The sequence below is a fragment of the Crocodylus porosus genome, unplaced genomic scaffold, assembly GCF_001723895.1.
Source record: "Crocodylus porosus isolate Cpor-Errol unplaced genomic scaffold, CroPor_comp1, whole genome shotgun sequence".
Taxonomy (NCBI): Eukaryota; Metazoa; Chordata; order Crocodylia; family Crocodylidae; genus Crocodylus; species Crocodylus porosus.
In genome coordinates this window covers 477,368-487,595 of record NW_017728890.1, presented here as the reverse complement: position 1 = coordinate 487,595, position 10,228 = coordinate 477,368, and the positions used below count along the sequence as shown (strand labels likewise).

Here is a 10,228-nt window from a genome sequence, read left to right as displayed (position 1 = left end):
GGCACGTGCATTTTCACCCAAGAAAACTTCTCATTGCAAAACACAGGTGGCCTCTAAATGCTGCTAGCGTCAACATCCACTTAGCTTCAGCAGGGCACAGTGACCTAGTCTGGGAAGAGGAGAAGCTTTCCATGACTCCGGTGACGGAAGAAGCCATAGGGAACATTTTTGCTCTGACGTCGCCATGCTCGTTGATGCAGCAGCCCTGCATACCATATCTCTCCCGTGTTCTTGGCTCACAGCTGCCTTAGTGAGTAGTGGGGGAAGGTTTTCTCATGAGGAATGAACAGTTCAGGGCAGAAATCAGGACTTTTCCAGAGCATCTGCGGTCACGTCCTCACTGCAGATCTCTGCTAGAGCAGGGATGTGGAAGGTCAATGGACTCCTAATGAGTCCGAGCCTCAGTGATTCGGACCTGTACCTGCTGAGCCTGACCCCTGGAGAAGCAAGCCCCACCTGCTCGCTGCTGCTCGCCCCACATGGGCAGAGCAGGAGACAGTGGGCAGTGGTACTGTTGGTTGGCAGAGGTACTGATCTCAGCAGACATGGCCTGAGGAGCACGACTTGTATGGATGGAGACACTTTGGAAAGCCCCCAAGGATCATAGACAAGTGAGTCTGGAAGGGACCTCCAGAGATCACCTAGTCCAATCCCTTGCCTGAAGCAGGGCCATCCCCATCCAAACCATCTTATACAATCCCTAATCTAAACTCTACGTAAGACGACCATCAACCCTGACACAACACAGACCTAACACCTTAACCTGCCACAGGTAAAGCAAGGGCAGGCAGCGTCCTGCTCCTCTGAAATGTTGTTAATTTATGCTCAAGAGATCCTGGCCGTGCCCCCTGCTACAGAGTCTATACCAATTTGACCAGGGGTCAAATTTCCTCCTGATCCCAAATATGGCAATCAGTCTGACCCCGAGTGGAGGGGCGAGACCCCATGGCTAGGAACCTTTGGCTTTGGTCCCAGCAGAAGCATTGGCTCAGCCCAGTCAAAGTCTCCCGCCTTGATACCCATGGTAGAGCACAGGCATAGCTACGCCTTGACCATCCCTGACCAGTGGCTGTCCAACCTCTTCTTGGACACCTCCAGCAAGTGATTCCACTCTAACAGTGAACATATTTTTCCGGATATCCAATCTACCCTTGCTTTGCTGCAACTTCAAGCCATTGGTCCGTGTTCTCCTCTCTGCAGCAAGAGGTGTAGGGGTGCTTTTTCTCTACTTCAGGTATTTGAAGACGGTTACCATATCCCCTCTTAAGCACCCTTTCCACCAGCTGGATATCTGTTCCCTATACTTTCACTTCCACTTCCTTTTACAGTGCAGTGTTGCCCCAAGAGACAAGCATCTAGGCTTTGCCTTTTTGATCGCTGAAGACCCCAGTGGGATGTACAAGCAGGGAACACAAAGACAGTCTCTGTCCTGAATTGCTACGTGTCTTGCTGCTGTTGGCTCGACAGGCCCCCAAAACGCTGGCTCCTCCTGCGGCCAACTTTGAAACTACAATCCTTGCAATACGAAGCAAGCAAGAAGGACCTGGGTGATATCAGAGATCAATAAGCCTCTGAACCCCAGCAGAGAAACAGCCTGAAAAAAGGAGGATTTGGGAAAAGAACAAGGAAGGGAGTTTAAAAAAAAGACACCCTAATGGACCTAAGAAGCTGAAAAGAGGCTGAACTGGGGGAAATGGCTTCTCTGTGAACTTGGTGGACACCAACCAAGTTCAATGAGTTTATCCGCTGCTTTCCCAGGAGGCGAAGCCAAAATGTTCCCAGTTTATAGGTATCTAAACATAACCCCTACATCATGCCTGATCGCAGCTTTGCTGCCTCAAAGAACAAGCAGAACCATGTAATTTATGATGTGTGGAGACAAATGCAGACAAATTTGCCTCTGCAGTTGTTTCCTAGACACACACACGCACAACCACACTTGCACACTTCCCTCTCTCCAAAATGCTGAATACATCAATACGCAAATGCCACAGCAGGGACCCAGAATTAAAGTTCACAAATGAGAGAGGTCAATGCCAAGAGGAAATTGTAAGATCGAGAAAAAGTGGGATAGGAGGGGCCAAGTAGTACTTTGTGGGAGAAACCAAGCTCCTTCCGTGACTCCTGGGGGTGCTCCACTGAGCACTAGCAGCCTCATGTGCTTGATAGATTTGGCCCTGTATGATTGTGCTTCTCTGGAGCGATCAGCTTAGATTCCCCATAGTGGCTCCCAGCACAGGGAAAAGGAAGTGGCAGAACAACCAAAAAACATGCAAGTGCATCATGTTCTCTTCCTTTTAGGAACTTCAGACTGGAAAGTGTTTCCTGAGCTATGATGTCCAGCGGCCTGCGTCACAGATGCCGGTGAACCCAAGAAATCCCCAGAGCCGCCACGTCAGGTGCCATCTCCAGTGCCCTAGAGACTCAGGGCCCTAATTCTGCTCTGACCCGCAGCAGCATAAACCCAGAGGATCTCCACAAAATGCAAATACGTTGCTGTTAAAACCGGTGCAGGCAAGATGGAGAATTTCCAAAACTGATCCTAAAACCGTTGCGTAAAGCAAAGGCCACTGGCAATAGACGTTCAAGTGACATTTGGAGCCGGCCTTCGTCCTGAGAAGACCAGCAGGGGCTGGGATGATGCCAGCTGTTGCGACCTCTTGGGCCAAATTTCCAGCTGGTGTAAACGAGAACAGCTCCATGGACTTCCGTGGCCCAGTGCGAAGAATGTACCGGTGCTCTTTCACCGTGGCTTGCTTCTCATAATAAGGGTTTCCTGTTGTTCTTGGCATTATGGAAGGGATTTCTGGAGTGTTGTCGCCCCAAGATTTCTCAGGCCTTGGACTTGGGCCACGGCTGCCAGCAGCAGGCCTCTTAATTGCTGGTTTCTCACACTTTACTCCCTTGTCCCCAGGGATTTGGCCCAAGGAAGGTGGCACTTGTTGGCATGAATGGTAGGTGGTCTTTGAAGGTCGTGGCTGGCCAGTAGCTTCACTCCAGTCTCCAAGAGGGCTCCCTGACTTTATCACCACGACGGAACGGTCGGAGACCAGCTCAAGGCATCTCCTTTGGCCACTCAGCACAGGACAGTCTTGTTGCAGGAGTCAGGTCCAATGTCATTGTCAGGGCGGCCGCAGGCCCCTGGAGGTGGTCTCTGCTCAGCCCCAAGCTCTCTCTCTGGCGCTGTTTCTCGGCAACTTCAGGAACATTTTCCCCCTACATAAAATGTCAGAAAAACCAGAAAGGGGGTGGAAAAAAAGCCCCCAGTTTTCACCTACTTGTTCTACAGAGAACCACTAGACTTCCATGGAAATGCAAACATCAAATATTTGGCCATGCTGCTGCAAAGCCCCCCTGGGACATCTTGCCCTAGTGTCCCCTGATTATTCTCCTCTAGAGGTGGAGCTCCCCGTGGGACTACATTCCCCATGATGCAATAGGAAGGGAGAAGGGAAACTGCATCATGGGAGCCCCAGACTTACAGGGTTCAGCATTTGGGGAAGAACGGGGGCAGTGTGACGACACACTTGTGACAGGGATCAAGGCCTTGCTCTTTGCTCCGCTTCTTTTATGGCTCTTCAACCACCCCCTCCTTAGAGTTTTATGATTGGAAAAACTTGCCGTGCCTCGGCTCCTCTGCCCCTCGGATGACGGTGCTGGGCTTGGCTTGGCAATAAAAGGGAAGGTCTCTTCTTCGACAGTCAGGCTGCATAGAGTCCTCTGGTTGAGCCAATTTTTGTCCTACAGCTCCAGGGACCACGTCCCCGAGGCGCCCTGTGCTTGCTGCACAAACCAGATCCCAGGGGGTAGAAATGGATGAAGCTCTGCCTGAAAAATATCTATCTGGACATAATCTCCCCCTCCAAATCCCCGTGCATGCCATGCCAGGGGTGAGTCACGATCTCAGCCCATTAAGACAGCAGCCTTGTCTACACTAGGTGCTCACCACATCCTAGTGGCCACGTGTGAGCCGACACACTGCGAGAAGGGGAAAGGTGCACCTTGCAGCTATACAGGCTGCCTGTGTGGGTTTGGCCAGGGCATACATGGCTAAGCCTGTGGGTAGGCTCTGAGGGGCATCCAGGAGGTCAACTTGGTGGAGGCATTAGGTCCAGGTGTGGATCAGCGGAGTGGAGAACACGGGACCAAGTCCCAGGAGGGCCAAGAGGGAGATCCAAGATATGCAGGCCCGGGTGCAAGCCGAGATCAGATGCCAGGAGGATCAGAGAGCCGGTGCCAAGGTCCAGGGACGATCCAAGAGCAGGGACAGGGAAAGCTGAAGCTGAGTGAGGAGCCTCCCTGGGCCAAGATCTGTCCTTGGGACCCCTGGGCTGTTGCCCCCCATGGAGCGTGGCCTGTGGGTAAATGACTCGTAAAGTCAGAACAGGTATTGCCTGGGTCGGACCAGAGGTCCATCAAGAGAGCACATGCAGGGGCAGGGTGGAAAAGGCATGTCCAAAATTTTCCATTCCCTGTTGCTCTCCCACGGCAGCTTCCAGCATGCAGCCTCTGTCCTAAACCTCTGCATCTCCCTGCCATGTTCAGTACCCACCGATGGGCCTTTCCTCCAAGAATTGGTCCAACCCCCTTTTGAACTGGGCTAAGCTATCAGCCTCCACAGCTTCTTGTGGCCATGAGTTCACTACTTGCTGGGTGAAAACAAACTTACGGATTCACAGATGTTAGGGTCAGAACGGACCTCAGTAGGTCAAGTCCGACCCCCTGCCCTGGGCAGGAAACAGCACTAGGGTGAGACGACACCAGCTAGAAGCTTGTCTAGTCTCCGGAAACACACACCCTAGCCAGTCATTTCCGACATATGGGTTATTTTTACATATGCTGTGTAAAATTTTAGCATATGCAGTGCTAATTTCAGTTCAAAGCACCCGCCCTGCCATCATTTTTTCAGCGGGGGGACGCTGATACACATGCTGTGGGAAGCTGCCCGGGTGCATCAGTTTTAATCAATTAATTGAGTCTGCTCTGACACGCAGGATTTCCAGCGCTGCGGAGCAGGCTCCACGTATGTGTCTAGGAGGCCTTGGTTTTGAGGAAAAGGTGTAGGGTGGAGACTTTGAGGACTAATGAGAGCCACACTTAATTGGCCCAATTAGCCTCAGTACTCCAGATGAAGGGATGGGCGCAATGACCACCCTCAGAGCATTCACAGGTTTGGTCACTGTGCCACTCGGAGGCAATCGACAGGGTTGCAGGAATTGATTGCTTCGACTCAAAAATTAACTCAAACAAATTATGTGCGTGTGTATATATATATATATGGCGTATTAATTTCTTAACAAAACTAGCAACACACTGGAATCAGAACCACTATAATACAAATATATACAGTTGGAGGGTTAAGGGCTAGATTTACCCACAACACCTCACCCAGGACTTGATATTCCCATCCCATGAGCAAGATTCTCATCCGATCCCATGAGATATCCCATTGGGGGGATATTCCCCACTGACAGGGTTCGAATTACATGCTGACTTCTGTAGGGGGTCTGCAGCGGTGGCAGCCAGAAGGAGTTACCGCTGCCACCGCCTGAGCTGGTTAGGAAGGCACAGGGCAGGCTGGGGTCCCTTGTCTCTTGTGGGGGGCTGAGCCCCCCACAAGCTCCCTCTCTGTATTTCAAACCCTGACCACCGAGACTGGCAGGCACTTGACTGAGGGGGAGAAATCCTTGGAGCCGACTGGCTTCAGCTCTCTATTAGGGGACTCCAAGGAAGGTCACAGCTCGGCTATCCCTCAGCCTCCACGCTTGTCACAGCAATCTCGCAGATTCCCCGCACGACCTCCTCACTCCAAGTCACACTCTCAACCCCACCGCCCAAAACCCACCCTGCGCCCCTAGAAGGGTCTAGGAGCCACAGTTGATCGACAAGGTCACCGATATTTCGTACGTGCGTGCTCACTAACGCATTCAAGCACTGTCTCCGTAGTCATGCACGCGCATTCACGCCGGAGGTCACAAGTGCAGGGTTTCCAGCTCCTTCTCAGTTCCCCGTGCTTGTGCCAGCGATGTATTTTCAGAAAGAGGTCACGTAGGGGCAGTTCATACAGCTTACCCCCGTACTCATTCGTATCCACTCCTAAATTAACTTAAAATATGCAACTAGCATAATATAACTGTAACGAGGGTGAAGCAGGGGATACCAGATTTCAGCTTACAAAGGCACATATTATATGTGAGAAAATATGGTATTCTGTAACCCTCTGTCGTTCATGGTTCTTCTCAAGCATCGCTTTTTTAGGCTGAAAAGTCCTTGGCTCTTTAGTCTCTCTTCACATGGAAAGCCCCTCCATCCTTTGATCCCCCCTTATTGCCCTTCTTTGCACCTTTCCTATTTCTGACTCTTTTTGAGGTGTGAGGATTTGAGGCAGAAGACACTGGGGCAGGGCAGGACAGCACCGTGCAGGGTTCGAGATGGAGCCTTCCCTTCCCTGGGTGAGCTCCAACTGCCACGTGTGATCCCTAGAAAGCACGTACCTTGGCTTGCCTGTCTCACGTCTAGGGGTGGAGGTCCAGGACCTCACGTACCCTTCTAGTTTCACCAGATTACTTCGTACGTAGCTTCGGGGCTGAAGCCAAGTCTCTGCTGAGCTTAGCTGGGAGACAGAGGTACAGAGCCTGGCACGATATATGTCCTCCGAGATGCGACTGCCATAGGTGTAGGTTGCCTGAGCACCAGGACACACGTGCCTTGCTCACATCTCTGCCACTTCAGACACGAGACCCTTCTGGCCTTAAATAATACGAACCCATCCACAAGCAGTGGTATCGCTGGGATAGGCCGGGGGCACACGGATGCTGCAAGACAAAGAGACGGACAGGTTTGCCAGGCTAGTGCTGGCTTCTCCTCTGCCACTGGCTCGACAAGGGCTGTCTGGCGTTACCAGGTATGTGGGTTGAATCCCACAGCGGCTGGAGCTGGGGGATCCTAGGAGAGACTCAGCTTATCTCAAGGAAGTTGCTAGCTCTCTGGATTGTGGAGAAAAACTTCTGAGGACCACGCACCCTTCCCACCGGGCTTCCAACCCCAGAGATGCCCAATGCATTCAGCTGGCACTCATCGTCGGCAGGTAACACGCCAGCCCAGAGAGGCAGACTGGGGGCAGGTGACACTTCACTGAAATGCTGGGTTGAACAAAATTGGAGTGTCATAAGCCCCAGCTTTACAGGGGCACATATCATTACATAAAGAGATCATCACCTACCCATGTAGAGGCGCAATGGCAGGTCAGGCTGTGGGCTGAATAAAGCTGGTGTTAGCTGCACTGCAGATAGGAATGCACAGCTCCTAGCACCCAGCTCAGGTGACCCTATGGGCACTTGTACACATTATGCATTGTTTAGATGCACGTCACAAAACGGCGCCCAAAATCTCCGTGTCGCCAGGTTGATCGCATCTGAAAATGCACATTGACATCTTTGGAGCTACCTCCCTGCCTGCATGCTGCCCCTCCAGTCTGACCTGGGCCGTGGCAGGTTCCTGCCAGTTCCCCAGCGCTAGTCTTAGCCCTGATTAGAGACACAAGACAACCCATCATGGAAGCCTGGGGACGTGTAACAAGCATCTCATCAGTCGAAGTCGAGGCAGGAAGGCACCATCCCGCTGGTATTTGCTCCTGGGAAGGAGAGAGCAAATGATCCATAAAGTTTCCATCAGTGCAGAAGTTGGCAGTGAGAAAACCGATCGCGGCGCCCGGTGCTGCGGAGGCCCGGTGTACGCTGCACATGTGAGAAGGTTATTGGAATATTTTCTTGTCATAAACTTTATTTTTATTGTGCTGCTGCTTGTGAGGGGAAGGAATTTAATTTTCCACTTGTCTCTCACGTTGGCTGCGGCCGACTGGGAGAAGCCGGGGGGGGCGGGGGGAAGGACATTGTAATGCCTCTGTTGTTGATTCCCAAAGGTGGCGGGTTGATTACCTGACTGTTTCATTTGCCATCTGCAATTAGCTGGGATGTGTGATGATGGTTTGGGGACTTTTGTAAAGAGGCTGTTGAGTTTAAAGCAATGTTGCTGATCCCCGTGGGTCAGACACTCACGATCATGACATCTGACCTAAAAAAGGCAAGAGGTTTAAAAGTTAAAGGAAAAAAGCACTTTCCCTCAACAGGTCTCACAGTGTTTTGCGGTGGGGTCAGGCAGTTGCATTGTGCCCATTTTGTAGAGGGGGTAAACTGAGGCATAAAGAAGTGACAGAGAAAGCCAGGGAGAGGAGTGGAAACATCTCTGAGTCCTAGTCGTAGCCACAAGGCCTAGGCTTTTTATTTGAGCTTCTAGTACCCGGGACAACGCTGCTGTCGGGACAACTGCATGGCAGCAGTGCCTCCTCCACACAACACGAGGGGCCCCGATGCCCTTGATGGATCTGAGACATCCCAGAGGCTCAAGGCAGGAGGATCTTTTTGGCAGGGAAGTTTCCAGCTCTGAAATTTTCAGGGGAACTTCAAGAGATGAAGAAGAGGCGAGCGGCTGGAAGGGTCCCTGGCCTGAGACATGCTGACCCTCCCCAGAGCTCACCTGCGCCAGGAGCAGCAGCGCGTTGGCCTCGTGGGACTCCAGCCAGGTCGAGCTAATGGTACAGGATGCCAGCAGCTTGCGGAAGAGCTTTCCTAGAAAGCCACGCTCCATTTCTGGGGGAAGCTTTACTTAGATGTCCCCAGGTGAAAATACTTCCCTTCTCCTCGCCAGCCGTCCACAGCCCTGTGCTGCCAATGCCCACGTGAACACACACATGAACATACACATGAACACCGATCACATGAACGCATACATGCAAAAAACAAAGAGGACTTTTCTCTATTAGCCCATCAACAAGAGCCCAGAGCTCTTGACAGACCTGGCGCCTGCCCAGAAACACTCGCTATGTCCTGGCTGAAGCTCATCAACACCAACCCTGGAAACTGGCACCTTTTCTCCTCTGCCCCATGTCCCTGGTGCCCCCTGCCCTGCGTTCCCCTACACACGTGGCCATGGCCCCCAGTCCATCTCCTCTGGGGAGAAGAGATGGGCAAAGGGATTGTGGCACTGCTTTGAACTGGGAAGGGCTCAGCTCTTGCAGCGATGGGCATCAGCCGTGAGCGCGTGGGTCAGACGTGAGCCCGGCTCAGCCCTCTCCGTGCGAGGCGACATGTTGGATTTCACTGAGCCATCAGAAGGAGGGTCACCATCAAGCACCTTTACCGCTGGAGCTGGATTGAGGGGTTCTAGAGGACCCCCCTCCCCAGGCCAGCCAGCAGCCCAGAAATCCTTCCCCTGAAGCATCCCCATCCAGCTCTGCTTGCCGTGACTTCAGGCGGCAATAAGGAAGGCACAAAGGGGAAACTGAGACAGCAGTGAGACCTGATCTCAGTGTGACTGAGCTTCTGATTGTTGAATAACTGGGGGGGAAGGGGGGGAGGAAGCTGTGTTTTCCACCTTCTTATGCCCCCCTGTTGAAAGGCAATGCTCGACAGTGAGCCCCCAGCACCTCTACGTTGGGCTGGGCATGTCAGAAAGCTAATGAGCGACGTCTGGGAGGATCTGCAGCCCCCAGAGCTCCCTCAGCCCAATGCCACCCTCCCCATCTCAACCCAGTCAACAGCAATGCAAGCCGGACCCCACGCTCGGCCTGGAGCGGGACATTTCTGTGCATCTGCACCCATGTGCAATGGGGATGCAAGACCAGGAGCATCTCTGGAGCTGGGTGAAAAGGGACAGAGGAGTGGGAAGGGGTCACCGGTTGTGTGACTGGATGCCCCTCTCGGTACCTGCACCCCAGGGCCTCCTCGGCGGCACTTCTTGCTGGGATGCAACCCCCTCAGCCCCCCTTGCCCATAGCACGAAGCCCCTGGCCTCCCGCCGCCCCTGCTTTCTGCTCAGGTGGATACGCAGCGTGCGTCAGGGGTGAGTGCCTCTATAAATAGCTTCATTCCATGAAGAAATGGCCTGCTGCAGCCCCCAGGAATTCAATCATACGAAGCCCTGCTGAGGCGGGAGCTGTTTGTCGGGACTGCGGCCGGCCGTGACCTCCTATCATCCCAGCTTATCAGCCGCCGGCCTAAGGGCCCAGCTGAAAATAGCCTCTCGTCCCCGATATCACACCACGTGCCTTGGAAAAAGACCGTGTGGGAAAGCCGCGGGACCTAGTGCTGGCCACGGGTGATGATCTGGGGAGGGGGCTGCGGGTGCTCGACCACCTGGGCGACAGCGATCATCGCCTGCTGGAATTCAC

At 53.0% G+C, this 10,228-nt stretch overlaps 1 protein-coding gene across 1 annotated transcript in view; it reads left to right on the top strand.

Annotated features, from left to right (window-relative positions):
* The first annotated feature begins 5,543 nt into the window (after positions 1-5,543).
* Positions 5,544-10,228, top strand: part of VDR (vitamin D (1,25- dihydroxyvitamin D3) receptor) — a 94,968-nt gene continuing 90,283 nt past the window's right edge. Inside the window, exon 1 of the mRNA XM_019555028.1 lies at positions 5,544-5,556. The gene's annotated coding sequence lies outside the window, so the exon portion shown is untranslated. The remainder of the gene's footprint in view (positions 5,557-10,228) is intronic.